The following is a 14,405-nucleotide window of genomic DNA, read 5'->3' on the forward strand; positions in this document are numbered from 1 at the left end:
GGTTGGGAATCTTAATTCTAGGTTAAGCTGGGTCGCCCCAAGGCAGAGCTGGCTGGTAGAATGGGAGCACACCAGCAAAAGCTCAGTCTGGGATGGTGTTGTAGAGAGAGGGAAGGGACGCTCGTGGGATGGATCCGTAGCACAGCCCTGACCTTGTCCGGATGGATCACATCCGTTCATCAAGCGTTTGATTATCTCCATCGCTTTCCCACCAGGGCTATGTTCTAAGACCCTCATTAGACGTTGACGGTCACCAAGAGTCCTGACTCTCTACGTCTGTATGTGTTTTTCCATACTTAACACACATTGTGACGTATAGTTTATATCTCACCACAGTGAGAGATTAGCAATCACCATCAGCAGAATGGAACAACTACAAGAAAATAACTGTCATAAAAGTTACGTGAGGGCTTGGGGTGCAGTAGTTCTGTGGTGAGCAACTGCTTAGCCTATGTGAAGTCCTGGGTTCATTTTCTACCACTGTACTCGGAGAGACAGACAGAGCAGCAGGTGTGTCTGCTTCCTCCTGTTTCCTCATCCGAGGATGCCTTAACTCCCTCTTCTATAGGAAAAAGAAACCATAGAAAGAGAAAGTGAAATTAATGGTGCCTGCAGCCTAATCTCTGACCCAGACACTGTCCCAAGAGCCAGAGAGTTAGAAACATGACAACTTTCTGCTTCCTAGGTACATTTAAAAATAATAAGGTCACTTTAGATGATGTTTAGAGATGTCAAAAGGCAGTGACACTGTGCATGGATGGAGCCCAGGACACATGAGTCCAGGGATACTGGGCATGGGAACCAGCAATGTGAAAACAGAAGGGGGCATGTGTGCATTCTGACTGCAAGAGAGGCATTTGCGGGCTGGAGAGAGGGCTCAGCGGTTAAGAGCACCCGACTGCTCTTCCTGAGGTCCTGAGTTCAATTCCCAGCAACCACATGGTGGCTCACAACCATCTGTAAAGATATCTGACGCCCACTTCTGGTGTATCTGAAGACAGCTACAGTGTACTTATATATAATAAATGAATAAATCTTAAAAAAAAGAGGCATTTGCTAGAAGCGTGGGAAGTCAGGCTGGCCCTGGAGTTTATCTAGCCTCAGAGGAAAAACCATCATGGATGCCTTAGATGTCTCCTAAGTGAAGCATAAGCACTTGGAGGCTTGAGGAAGGCTTCCATGGTACCTAATTTTTTTTTATGAGTCTTTTTTTTTGAAGATTTATTTGTTTTATATATGTGAGTACACTCTAGCTGTCTTCAGACACACCAGAACACCAGAAGGGGGCGTCGGATCCCATTACAGATGGTTGTGAGCCACCATGTGGTTGCTGGGAATTGAACTCAGGACCTCTGGAAGAGCAGTCAGTGCTCCTAACTGCTGAGCCATCTCTCCAGCCCACGGTACCTAATCTTTAATATACACCTCCTTCTGGGTCTTCAACAGTCTCAAGATGGAGTTTTGGGTCATTCTGTATGGACACGGGTACAGAGAGGTGTGTGCTAGGGACAGTAAGGTGGAGTTCAGATGGGTCCCAACACCAGGCCCCTCTCCACTGTTTCAGTCTCTTGTGCTTCTGAGTTCCTCATGGAATAGCCCACAGGAGAAACGAGTCTGCTGTTTGCCAAGGAGAGGATGGGAGGTATAGTGCATCCCTGCTGCTGACAGCGCAGGACCTCAGGAGCAATTGGAAGGCTGTTATTTCAGTTCCTGTGAGACTTCCAGGGTTGAGCCTGTTAGATTATGGATCCAAAGCATACCTCTTCAGGCCTGTTTTCCGAAGGTTTCTTGCAGGAAGGATTCTGGAAATTTGGTTTCTTTAAAAAAAAATCACAGAAGTATAAAAATATGTTTTTGTTTTAAACCCAGGGGTGGGGATATGGGGCTGCTTTTGCAGCAGCTGACCGTGATTTGCCTTGTACTGTCATAGAGGTGTGGTCTTGCCAACCTCTGTTGTGTATAACACTTGGAATTCTGGGAACTTTTCAGAAGGCATATAAATGCTAGGGCCCCAAGAGATGGGCTCGGTTGTGGTTTATTAGTACTTGTGCTCAAAGAAGAAACAAGAAGAAAGAAATTAGATCCACCCCCCCATACTTCGTTCTCTCTTATCAAATGATAAGTGAAGCCAGGGAGGATAAAGGAGGGGAAAAGGAAGAGCCCACATAGTAGCTAAGAGCAGCTACAGTTTCTAGTCTATTCCTTGGAAGCCCTGAGAGAAGTAGAGTGTCATTGTCCAAGAAAAGAAAATTTAGGCAAGAAGTGGTGCCAACTGTCTTTAGAGAGCCTGCTCTCTGAGATCATGGTGCTCAAAACCAAACCAAACCAAACCAAACAGCAGCTCCAGGTCTGTTTTCTGTGGAGATACCTGGTAGGAAGCGCAGCACAGAACATGTCCTTCGTGGAGGTGGACTCTCCAGCCGTACAGCTGTCTGAGCACATGTCTGTGGCAGGAGCTGTTAGGAAGCTCTGTCGTTCGTCTCTGCTGGCAGAAGTGAGAGATACATTCGCTAATAGACACCAACCTGATGTGAATTAGATTTAAAATGAACGTGAGTGGCAGTCTCAGCAATGCCTCAGATGTGTGTGTCTGAGGGAGTGCGAAGGGGGTGGGGTGGGGGAGGGGTTCAGGGAAGTTTGTGAAACATCCTTAAGGGAGTTTTGGTTGAGGCTGTTTGTCCTTGTCTGGCTTCCCTCTGTTTGGGCCCTCTTCTTACTGGGAACTTGGGCACCTCTAGGCCAGCTCCACTCTTATGGCCTGGTTCAGAAGGTGGAAGAAGTGTGGAGTTTTAGAAGTGGAGATCAGTGTACCCTAGGAGAGGTACCTGCTGTCTCTCAGGATATCAGCGTGTGAATCTTAGCCTACTACAGAGCAGCTTGAGGCCACTTAGGAAGGTAAAGTAGGGGCTGGAGAGGGGGCTCAGTGGTTAAGAGTGCTCTCTGTTCTTCCGGAGGACCTGAGTTTGGTTGCCAGTACCCACATGCAACGACTCACAGCCTGTAACTCCAGCTCCAGGGGATCTGACATGCTCTTTTGGCACCTGTACATATGTGGTACACACACACACACACACACACACACACACACACACACATACACATACACACAAACACAAAACACACACAAACACACACACATACACACATACACACACATATACACATACCCACACACATACACACATATACACACACACATACACACACACAAACACACACACACAAACACACACATACACACACACATACACATACACACATACACACACATACACACATATACACACACAAACACACACATACACACAGGACCCCCACCCCCACCCCACCCCCACACTACACAAGCACACATATTCAGAATGGGGCCAGGGGCCAGGGTAAAAAGCAAGTTCTGCAAATACCAGCTAAATTCGGGATTAGAAGGACAGTTATACTGTACCGTTTTGGGAAATTCCTTGTTTAGCTTACTTGGCTCATGCCACTTCCACTGGAGCCCCTAAGACAATTTATTCCGTAAGGAAAAATACTTTTATTTTGTTTTATTTTATACCAGGACCTAGAAGAATCCATGGCTGACACAGAATCAGTGAGTTTTATTTTCTTCTCTGATTTATCAAATGCAATTCCATGTTCCTCTGGGCAGAAGTGTGTGGCTGCGCACGCGTCCCTAACTTTACCTTTGTGGCGCTATCTTGATTTCTCAGCGAGAAATACAGGCTTCCGGTTTAGGCGTCAGCTTTGGGTCCATAGTGACGCTACCAAGGAAGACAGTAGCACGCTCACTTTTCTTTGCACATGCTGATTCTGTTAGCAATTTGATGAGTCCTTGTTTTGGTCAGGATTCTCTAGAGGAACAGAAACTTATAGAATAAACAAAATGAAGGGGGTATGAAAAAAGCCAGATAGAAGTCTACCATCTTGGAATTCAAATAAAAACCACGGAAGAGGGGTTAGAGAGAGCTCTTTTGTTAACCACAGGTGATGCTCTTCCAGAGGACCCAAGGTTGGTTCCCAGCATCCACTTTGGGCAGCTTACCACCACCAATAAATCTAGCTTCAGAGGAACCAAGGCCCTCTTCTGGCCTTTCTGGGCAATGGTACACATGCGCACACATATGAACACACACACACAGACACACACACACACACACAGACACAGACACACACACACACACAGACACACACAGACACACACAGACACATGCACATAAAACAAAACAAATTTTAAAAATGGAGCTAAATTAATAGTGACAAACAGAAAAAGGCGATTAATTCAATGTGGGCACGTTGAAAAGAGGTATATAGATATCCAGAGCTCCTCCAAGAACCCCCATGTTAACATGGAGATAGACTTTAGGTAGAAGGTAAGAGAATCTCATACTTAACAGCCCTGGCCAAGTATGGTTCCACCACTGACCTGTCTCAGTTTCCGTCTCTCTTTTAGGGGATTAGCAAGTTGTTGGGCTCTGCAAAGCGCCCTCTTCTCTGGCTGGCCCCAGGCTTCAGCTTTTCCTTCTCTAGGGTGGAAGTCTTGGGGTGGGAGATTCCGGTTCCCTGGGGTTCTCTGTTTTGGGATGTCAGCCAGCCAGTCACAAAGGCTCCTTAGGACATTCTTTCCTTCAGGCAGCCAGTTTCAGAGTTTAACTGGAATTCAGGAGGCTTGAAGCTGACCCCCAAAGAGAGTATACAAAAGGCTTCTCTTCTCTGTTCATTAAAGAACTCTGCTGGGCTCGGAATGGGTATGAATCATCTATCTCACACAGTCAGTTCTGTTCTTTTTCAAGATGGTGGATTTCAAAGGCTCCACTTTCCTCTACCTGGATTTATCTAAGAAGCTATCTTAAAGACAACCTGGGACCTGAGGTCCCCTTCCTCAGAGGCAAGGAAGAGTTTGCCTGTGTGATAGTTAAACATTCATCCCTTGTAGCCACTGTCTTAGATTTCTATAAACTGAATAAAAGTCATAGGCGAGATGGAGAGGAAATGAGACTTCTCCCACCATTTTAACCTAATTGTAATTAATTATGTGTGTGCGTGTGTGTTCGTGTTTATGCAGGGGCACATGTATGCATTTGAGACTCTTGTACCCTGTTTTGGACATGTGTGTTCTCTCCTCCACTCCTCCTCCTATTTCTTCTTCTTCTTCCTTTCCCCCCACCCAAAATGCCCCTCCCCGTCTTCTCATGTTTTGAGACTGGGTCTCATGTTGCCCAGACTGGCCTTGAATTGCTCTGCAGCTGAGGCTAGTCTTGAACTCCTGATCAGTTCATGCCTAATCGCTCCAGTGTTAGGATTAAAGACTTGTACTGCTACAGGCGCCTGGCTGTGTGCTGGAGAAAAACCACGGACCTGAATCATCTGGTCAAATTAATTAAAACAAGCAATTAATCAAAGTAGGCTTTGATATTTGTGTACTCAGGCTGTCTCCCTCCCTAAGGTGGGGTTCAAACAGTCATCAACAGATGTGAGGCAGACAAGCTTTTCATAAAGCCCAGGTGTGGGCTGAAGACATGGCTTAGCTGTTAAAAGGCTTGGCTCACAAGGAAAAAGAAAGCTCAGAGGTAGGGGGTTTCCAACTGGGGGTGGGGTTTGAAGAGTAAAGCAGGCAGGGTTATCACCCTCCTGAAACGAAGGCATGGTAGCCAGGTGGCCATAACAACAACCTGCTGAAAAACAGGTAGTGTTGCAAGACGGTTACAAACAACTGTTTGAATCTTGAAGACACGATTGCCATTCCTGGAACAGGCAGTAGAGAACCATTTTTAGTTAAGGTTATAGGTGGGGCATAGCCCAGTCCTTGAGAAACAGGTCAGATCATGAACAGGAAGAAACCTAGTCTGTCTTTGGAATAAGAGGGCTTTAAAGTCTAAGATGAAGGAAGGTTGGGTCTCTACTATACTGCTCCTGTCTTAAGGATCTCTCTAAATACTCACAGTTATTCAAACCTTGTGCTGTCTCTTAGTTCGGCTTAATAAACTAACCCATGGAGTAGTGGGAAGGAGATGAGGAGGAAGCGGGTAGGAGGGGAAAAGCAAAACTAAAACAAAACAAAATAAACAAAACAAAGAAAAACCAACCAACCAACCAACCAACCAACCAACCAAACAAACAAACAAAAACTCAACAAACACAGCCTGGCAGTGGTGTTGCATGCCTTTAACCTCAGTATTTGGGAGGCAGAGGCAGGTGGATCTCTTGAGTTCAAGGCCAGCCTGGTCTACAGAGTGAGTTCCAGAATAGCCAGGGCTACACAGAGAAACCCTGTCTTGAAAAATCCAAAAACCAAACCAAACCAACCAAACAAAAAACCAAATTACAAACCGGCCACAAACCAATAAATTAAAATCCAAATCAAACTACAAAATCCAAAACATCTCTGAGCCTGCTTTCCTGTCACTTGTCCTGAAACTATTTTCGGTGGTACAGAAGCATCTGGCTTTTCTTGATGAAGTCCCTAAGTGGGGAACCCCTCAGGCTCTGCTCTGAGAAAGGGGCACTTGGCTCACCCTGCTGATCTGTAACTCCAGTGGACTTTAAGCTCACCGCGCTTAGAAAATGGATTCCTGTAATTTACTCCTTGCATCTTCGTATACTTGTCTGAGGATAGTTTTGCAGTAAGAAGCCTGCAGCCAGGCTCCTCTGATTCTCAGGCAGGGGAAGGGACATGGGGTGAGGAGCAGGGTATGTTCCTACCGTCCCCCCACTTCGAGGAGCACCCAACATCCCCTGTGAGAAGTCGAAGCACCAGGAATTAAGTCTGTTAGCTTAAGTGACAGACCGGTCCGGTCTGGGAGAGGGAACTGCTCCTTGAGGTATGGTGTCCCCAGCGATAGAGGGCTTCTAGCATGACTTCCTTACCGACACACTGGTCCTGCGCCAGGTAAAACAGTGCACGGATGTTACGTTGCTACCTTACGTGTGAATCGTGAATCCTAAGCCACAACCTGGCCTCAGAAACCCTTCTCACGCTGGGAGATGTATTAGCCTTAAGGTGGCACCCAGGGAGATAGTATCTTTAATCAGCGCATTTTAGGTTCCAAAGCACGTTTAGCTGGCCAGTTCTTTGCTCATAAAGATCTTATCTTTTTTTTTTTTTTCTATGAAAACGAGAGACGTTCTGGCTGATTGTTCAGCCCCTCCCGCTCTTTCAGGAGCTGCCTTTTGTAAAGTTTGCAATCTCATCCACAGGGAACTTGGACGGCCCCTCTCTGGGCGCTGTCTTACAACGGTGTACTCGAGCCTCCTCCAATTCTTTAAAGGTGTACGCTAAAGGAAATTGAGTATTCAAGGTTTTTCCTGTTCTTCTGACTTTTTTCCTTTCCTACTGAACCCTGAAGCCTCAGTATAAAACTTAAAGAAACATCATAACAACAACAAAAAATCCACTTGGCCCAAATATCCAAGAGTACACCCCAAGTTAATATGATTTCATTATGTTCTTTCGGTTTCCTGATAGCCCGTGTTGTGACAAATATGGGGTCCTCACAGTGGCTTGTGTGCCACCCTGTTTGTTGGTTTAGCTGTTAACCTTCACAATTCTGAGTCGTCATTCTTTTTTTGTGTGTGAGAGACTGCAATGTGGAGTTTTTTTTTTTTTTTTTTCTTCAGCGTAACTACTTGGTTTCCTGACCTTTTGTGGTCTCTTTCAAGAAAACTGGCTATTCACTGGGTGTGGTGGTGCATGTAGGTACCAGCGCCTGGGAGGCAGAGGCAGGCGGATCTTTGAGTTAGAAGCCAGTCTGGTCTACATGGTAAGTTCCAGGCTATCCAGGGTTACACAGAGAAACCATGTGTTGAAAATTAACGAAAGAAAGAAAGAAGGAAGGAAGGAAGGAAGGAAGGAAGGAAGGAAGGAAGGAAGGAAAAAAACAAAGTTGACCCAGTCCTAGCTAAAGCACAGATATACAAGGATTAATTATCAAACTGGCTTGTGACTAGGGACTTAGGAGGCAGAGGTAGGAGTATGAGTAGGTAGAGGTAAAGACCGTCTTCTGTTGCCTAGTGATTTTTCTCCATCTTCTGTTACCTAGTGATTTTTCTCCATCTTCTGTTGCCTAGTGATTTTTCTCCATCTTCTGTTGCCCAGTGATTTTTCTCCATCTCCTGTTGCCTAGTGATTTTTCTCCATCTTTGGTTACCTAGTGATTCCCCCACCCTAACAGGGTTTCCCTGTGTAGCCCTGGCTGTCCTGGAACTCACTCTGTAGATCAGGCTGTCCTTGAACTCAGAGATCTACCTGCCTCTGCTTCTCAAGTGCTGAGATCAAAGGCATGTACCACCACCACCACCTGGATGTTACCCAGCGCTTTTTGAGGCCACCCAGGGCTACATGAGGCCACATGTCAAACAGCAGCCACCCCAGCCACAGAACAAGACAGCCATAGCAACAGCAAAAGGCTTTAGAGGAAAACTGATGGTGACACAGGAAGGCAGAACAGCTGCTCATACTGGGACCCGGTCTGCGTTTCTTGCTGGCTGAGTCAGAAATGTAACCAATCAAACAAAGATTGGACACAGAGATGTTGTGTGTTATCTGCGAGAACTCTCAGACGAGGATGTTCACAACAGCAAAGGAGCTGCCTGTACTCGAGGTCTAGAAGACGACCTCGGCAACACACCTCCTTTCTTATTTCCAACAACGTCTCCTCACAGAACCACTGTCAGACCTCATTTATAAAGGAAATTCTTCAAGGAAATTAAACAGCTCTAACTGTTAAACTTGATTTTCACCCTGCTTAATCTTTAAGTCGTGTGGGTTACATCCTTTGAACAGAGTAACCTGAAAAGATGCTCTTTCCCTCCCCCTCCCCCTCCCTCTCCCTCCCTCTTCCTCTCCTTTCTTCTTCTTCTTCTTCTTCTTCTTCTTCTTCTTCTTCTTCTTCTTCTTCTTCTTCTTCTTCTTCTTCTTCTTCTTCTTTTCTTCTTCTTCTTCTTTTCTTCTTCTTCTTCTTTTCTTCTTCTTCTTCTTCTTCTTCTTCTTCTTTTCTTCTTCTTCTTCTTCTTTTCTTCTTCTTCTTCTTCTTTTCTTCTTCTCTTATCTTCTTCTTCTTCTTCTTCTTCTTCTTCTTCCTCTCTCTCTCTCTCTCTCTCTCTCTCTCTCTCTCTCTCTCTCTCTCGTCATCTCCCCTCGTGCCTTCACTATCCCTTTCTCCTCTCTATCTCCCCCTCTCTCTGTGTTTAAATCTGGAACTGTGCTCTGTCTCTAGTTCCTCCTTAATACGCTAGCTGACTTGTCCTGAAAATAGTCAAGGGCCTGGCTTTATATGAATGGAGGTCCCTAAGTGGGAGACTCCTCAGGCCACTGGCAGCAGTGGAGGGCTAAATCTGCCCATCACTGTGCACAATATCAGATTGGTTAAACTAAGAAACAGTGACACCAGCAAAGGCCTGAAGGGTGGCAGTGACCAAATCGCATATTCATGACTACTGGGAATGTAAAACCGTGTTGTCAGGTGTGGAAAAGAATTTGATACTTCTGAAAAAATTAAGCATGGAGCTATATGCCACCCAGCAATTGTATCCTAAACATCTACCCCAGGGGGGAAAAGCTCCATGCAGAAAAATAACATAATTTTAAATTGTGGTTTTATGTGTAATCAATAAAAAATGGAAATAACTCGAGATGGCTAAACAAATACATTTATCCATGAAATACTACTCAGTAAAAGGAACAAACTATTGATATTACTCATCAATAATAAAAGAATTGTGTGTGTGTGTGTGTGTGTGTGTGTGAGAGACAGAGAGAGAGAGAGAGAGCGAGAGAGAGCGAGAGAGAGCGAGAGAGAGCGCTATTATCTGTTTATGTAACTAGTTGACACAAAAACACAAGGTTAGCTTCAAAGGAAGTAAAAGTTTATTCTGGAGCCAAATTTGAGTGACAATGACATGGAAACACAGAGCTAGGTTACCTCAGGTTCCATGTTCCAACAGGAAAGTACTTTCCTAGTAGCAGAACAAAGAAACTCACAAATCAAAGCAATTTTAAAATAGTGGTGGGTACATCAGAGAAGAGGCTAAAGTAAGACAGGTCTGAGACACTATCTAATGACATTTTTAGCTTTTGGATTGGTGGAACCTAGTGGTCTCGTAAGTTACTAAGTTCCAAAAGTTCTGTTAATCACAGACTTAAATTCCTACACAGAGGTGGGCAGGGAGATGGTTATTTAGGGGAGCTAAAGCTAGGCAAATAAGTATAATTTGTCTCTGGATCTGCAACATTTCGGTCTCTCCATTTCATGAAACTTCTACCCAGCTGACCAGTCCCTGAGACATTTTTTTAGTAAATCTCCTTCACAGACATGCTTGAAGTAACAAAATTATAGACGTGGACATCACATGAGTAGACGCCAAGAGTTAGGAAAAGAGGAGGAGGAGCAAGGGCCTATGATCTTGACAAGACTTTAGAAACTCTCCGAATTTTATGAAAATTGTACCAGGTTACATAATAAAGTGTCTTCGATTCTAGGAGATAGGTACACAGTGAATTGGTCAGAGCTGAACAATCTGCAGTCTGTAATTTACAACTAAGTGATCCAGGAAATAGGAAAAAGAAATATATAGATTTGTGTGTGGTGTGTTTGGTATGCCTGTGTTCAAGGCTGAGAAACATTTAAAGGGCTGTACCCAAAATATTGCGAATACCGAGTAAGAGTCACGCTGGGGTCATTGAAATATTTCCTTTTCCCCGACGTGCAAAACCTATTTTCCAAAGTAAGACACTTAGCAATAAGTTTGAAGGGCCCTCCAGTGAAGAAGCAATACGTTGGCTGAGGACAGAGAAGGGCTGAGCAGGTAACAGACACTTTCTTTTCCCCACCACTGGCTGCGTTTGTTTTTTTTTTTTTTTTTTTTTTTTTTGTCTTCTGAGCCTTTAGCTAGGAAAATGAAACTTAAGGTTCTGTGTGTCTGCTTCAGCACCACCTACCTCCTTCTCGGGGACTACGGCTCTGCTGAGGGAGATCAAACTCACATCTTGAGAAGATTATTATTTATTCTTGGCTCTATGCAGACCACAGCAGAGTGCAGACATGTCAACATCTAGAGAGGGAAGTAGGGAAGAAGCTGTGGAGATGGGGGGGTCACATGATGGAGCATACAGACGTGATCATGGTAAAGAATTACTAAAACTGTATTAGCTACTGCTTTTTAAAAACAAAACAAAACAAAAAACAAAACTTTCTTACTCCATGTGACAGTGTCTATCCCTTTTATGGGCATTGTTGTCCTGGCCTCTGGACATGACCTGTCACTGAAGGAACTTTCCCCATCAGGGAGGAGACTGAGTCAGTCAACAATTTCTTCTGTGACAAGTTTTTGAGTGAGGTGGTTAGGCAATGATCTCTCTCTCTCTCTCTCTCTCTCTCTCTCTCTCGTAATTTAACTTTACAAAAAGCTAGATATTCTGCCAGTGGGGACTTTGGTAAGACCAAAATTACTCCAAGTAGGCAGCATGGACCAGCCTCAGGAAAAGCTCCTGAGGAACAAGTATTATTGTGGTTTGAACTTAAATTCTTCCCTCCCTCGCACGGAAAAAAACCAAAACAATTGTATTAGCAATCTTCAGAAAAGGATCTAGTACTTCATAATTTTGTTTTATATTTAAAAATCTGAAACAATATAATGCCCATGGGAAAGCTGTACTTCAAGCCTTTTTCTGTACCATATAAGGGCAGGTTCTCGTTCCCTCCTTTCTGAGGCAAAGTCTAACTCTGTATACCAGGCTGACCTTTACCTTGAAGCAATCTCTCTACTTCTGCTTCTCAGGTGTTGGCATTACAGATGTGTGCCACCACCCCCAGCAAGAGGAATGCTTTCCAGATGATGTCTCTTCCCTCCCAGGCGTTACCAGTTGTTCCAATTCAGGACACGTGGCTTCTCTTCACCACCATGTCCCTGCCAGCCTGGAACTGTTCCGCATACCTTGGATTTTCACGACCTCGACTAGATTAATGAAGACAGCTGGCTGATTTGCAGAACATCTGTCACTTTGGGTTACTCAGACGCTTCTTGGGGAGCAGTCAGGTCAAAGGTCAGTGACAGGAGACTAGCAGGAGGGAGCTGTGTCCCTTTCTGTTCACCATGTCTTGTTATATTCTGTTCCTTGGTGTGATTGCGACTTTGCAGACTACGATGACCTCCGCTGCCGCTGGAAGGACACTTCTTTCTGACTACTTAGTGTTTACATTACTTACATTATCTGCAGCCAGAGTGTGAAATTACATGAAGAATATTGCTGGTAACTGCTGTATACTCGAGGGAAAGTCCTTTGTCACTGTGTAAATACCTAAAACCTCCCCCTAGTCCCAGTTTACTCAGTTATTCACTTGCATTGGTAAAATCATTTTCTGACCCCCTCCCATTCTTTGAGCATTTGTCTTTTGGCAGAAAGGGGTCCCCCCTTTTGCTTTTCTTTGCCCCAATCTGGGAAGCACCATTTCCCTAAGCATCTCTGGTTTCCTTTGTTTGAGAATAATAACTAGAAGCAGTGTGCTAGACATGCCTCTGAGTGTCAGCCATCCGTGCACTCTCAGTGGGCCAAGCTAGGGGATGTGTGCACACATATACAGGCACACCTCTCTAACTGCTCACTCCAGTCCTCTACGCTCTGAGGGCCAGCCAAGCTGCATCCACTTTATGTAGGAGTGGATTCTTGAACTAGCGTAGGTTCTGACATGGATGGTGGGCAGCCCCCTCTTTGCTGTCCACCTCCAAACCCCCTTCCTGGGTTGCTGTGGGGTGCTGCTTCACAGGTAGGGATGCCTACCTCACTCAGTCTACCTCCTGGTAGACTCCCTGAACTATTCTGGAAGGTAAGGAGAAACCAGGGATAGGGGTGGGAAGAGCCCCAATAAGAGTTGCAATGGGTTCTTGCATTATCCAGGTATCTCCCGTCTAAGATTGACCTTAGTCTGTTCTGTTATGGTACAGATGCCAATCACTTGCTTCTCTGAACAAGCAGGACTCGAACAAAACAAAAGTCACCTGGCTATAAGGAGCTGTTTGCTAATCACCACTAGAAACAAATGCAGTTTGTTTCCTGGAACTCTACAGGTATAATATGTTGATCAAAAACTATCACATTTTGTAACATTCTCTTTTCAACCTCCCCCCTTCCCCAGTTTTTTATTTTCCTGGTCTTTGGAGACAACCAAGCAGACAGAAGAAGCTGGTCACACGATTGATGCGTTTGCAAATATATTGGAGACTAAATGTATTTGTCCATGATGTGTGCAAATGCCACGTCTACCTCAACTACTGATCAAGAGGCCATGTGTTGCCCTGGGCACCATACCATTTTCTATTTCCAAACATGGAAACACTGGCTTATTATCAACAACTGTGGATGGCTCATGCTAGACACACACACACACGCACACACACACACACACACACACACACACACACACACACACACTATAGGCAGACATACTTGCATATCTTATGTTGTAACCACAACAAAACCGAATACAGATTTCATAAAGTCCTGGTAGCTTTGGGTTAGGGGTAACTGTCTGTCACCTTTGTCCAGTGCTGGGGTTGGGGGACCACTTTCAGAACAAGCACATGTGGAAACCTCATTCCGAATAGCCCAGCAGCTAGCACATCCCCCTGTGCCTCTGCCGAGAGCCTGCACATATGAGATTCATCTGTAAGGAGCTAGCAAGCATTTCGTGTGTGTGTGTGCGCAATCTCAGAGCCTTCAAACCAGCCTCGGCTTAGGCTGTGTTTGTTCCTCGAACATCTGTACCTTCATGGCCACCTGGTGTGCTAATTGCAACGGATCTGCTATTTTCCACTAAGGGTGGGACTGGTCAGAGGTCCCGTTAGAATCTTGCTTTCAGCATTTAACAATTTGTGGCTCTGAGTAGGTCATAACCTCTTTGATAAAATAAAAATTTAACATTTTACCCTATAGAATTGGGATTAAACGTAGAGGCACAAAAGAACATTGTGTGGATAAAATTATTTTCAGTTCTTAACGATGCGTCTGGTAATTAACAGAGGTGCAGTAAATGTCATCGCTGTCTCCTTACCCTCTGGGGACAGCCTCAGCAAGGGAGTTATCTGCTGCTGGCTCTCAGAGCAGAAGGTACAGCAATTGTGGGTATTTCCAGTCTTAAAATTGAAGATAAAAAAGATCGCGTATCCGAAGTTACCGGGCCAGGTCTGGCGAGTACGCAGAGATCCCGGTGCACGCGATTGCGGGTTCCCTGGGGTAAGCACACTTGCACACGGGCTCCTCCTCCTGCAGGCCCGCCCGCCTGCCGCCTGAGTTTCGCTTTCCTTCGGATCTAGAGGAAACCGAAAGCTTGGAGGTGAGGGGGGCGTGGCCGGGCGTGCAGAGGGCTTGGCGACAGTGCCAGGGCGGGACTGAAGGCGGCTGTGCCTTGGGGACAGCAGTC

At 45.3% G+C, this 14,405-nt stretch overlaps 1 long non-coding RNA gene across 2 annotated transcripts; it reads right to left on the reverse strand.

Annotated features, from left to right (window-relative positions):
• Positions 1-308: 308 nt before the first annotated feature.
• Positions 309-14,288, reverse strand: LOC120102509 (uncharacterized). Of its 2 annotated transcripts, XR_015686980.1 has the most exons (4): positions 14,037-14,288; positions 3,678-3,845; positions 2,369-2,482; positions 1,216-1,817 (listed from the first exon to the last, which is right to left on the reverse strand). It is a non-coding gene; the product is annotated as an uncharacterized LOC120102509 (long non-coding RNA). The 2 variants fall into 2 exon arrangements; XR_015686981.1 differs by lacking the exon at positions 3,678-3,845 and having other exon boundaries at positions 309-1,817.
• Positions 14,289-14,405: the final 117 nt, after the last annotated feature.

Source organism: Rattus norvegicus, chromosome 4, assembly GCF_021556685.1.
Source record: "Rattus norvegicus strain SHRSP/BbbUtx chromosome 4, alternate assembly SHRSP_T2T, whole genome shotgun sequence".
NCBI classification, from domain to species: domain Eukaryota; kingdom Metazoa; phylum Chordata; class Mammalia; order Rodentia; family Muridae; genus Rattus; species Rattus norvegicus.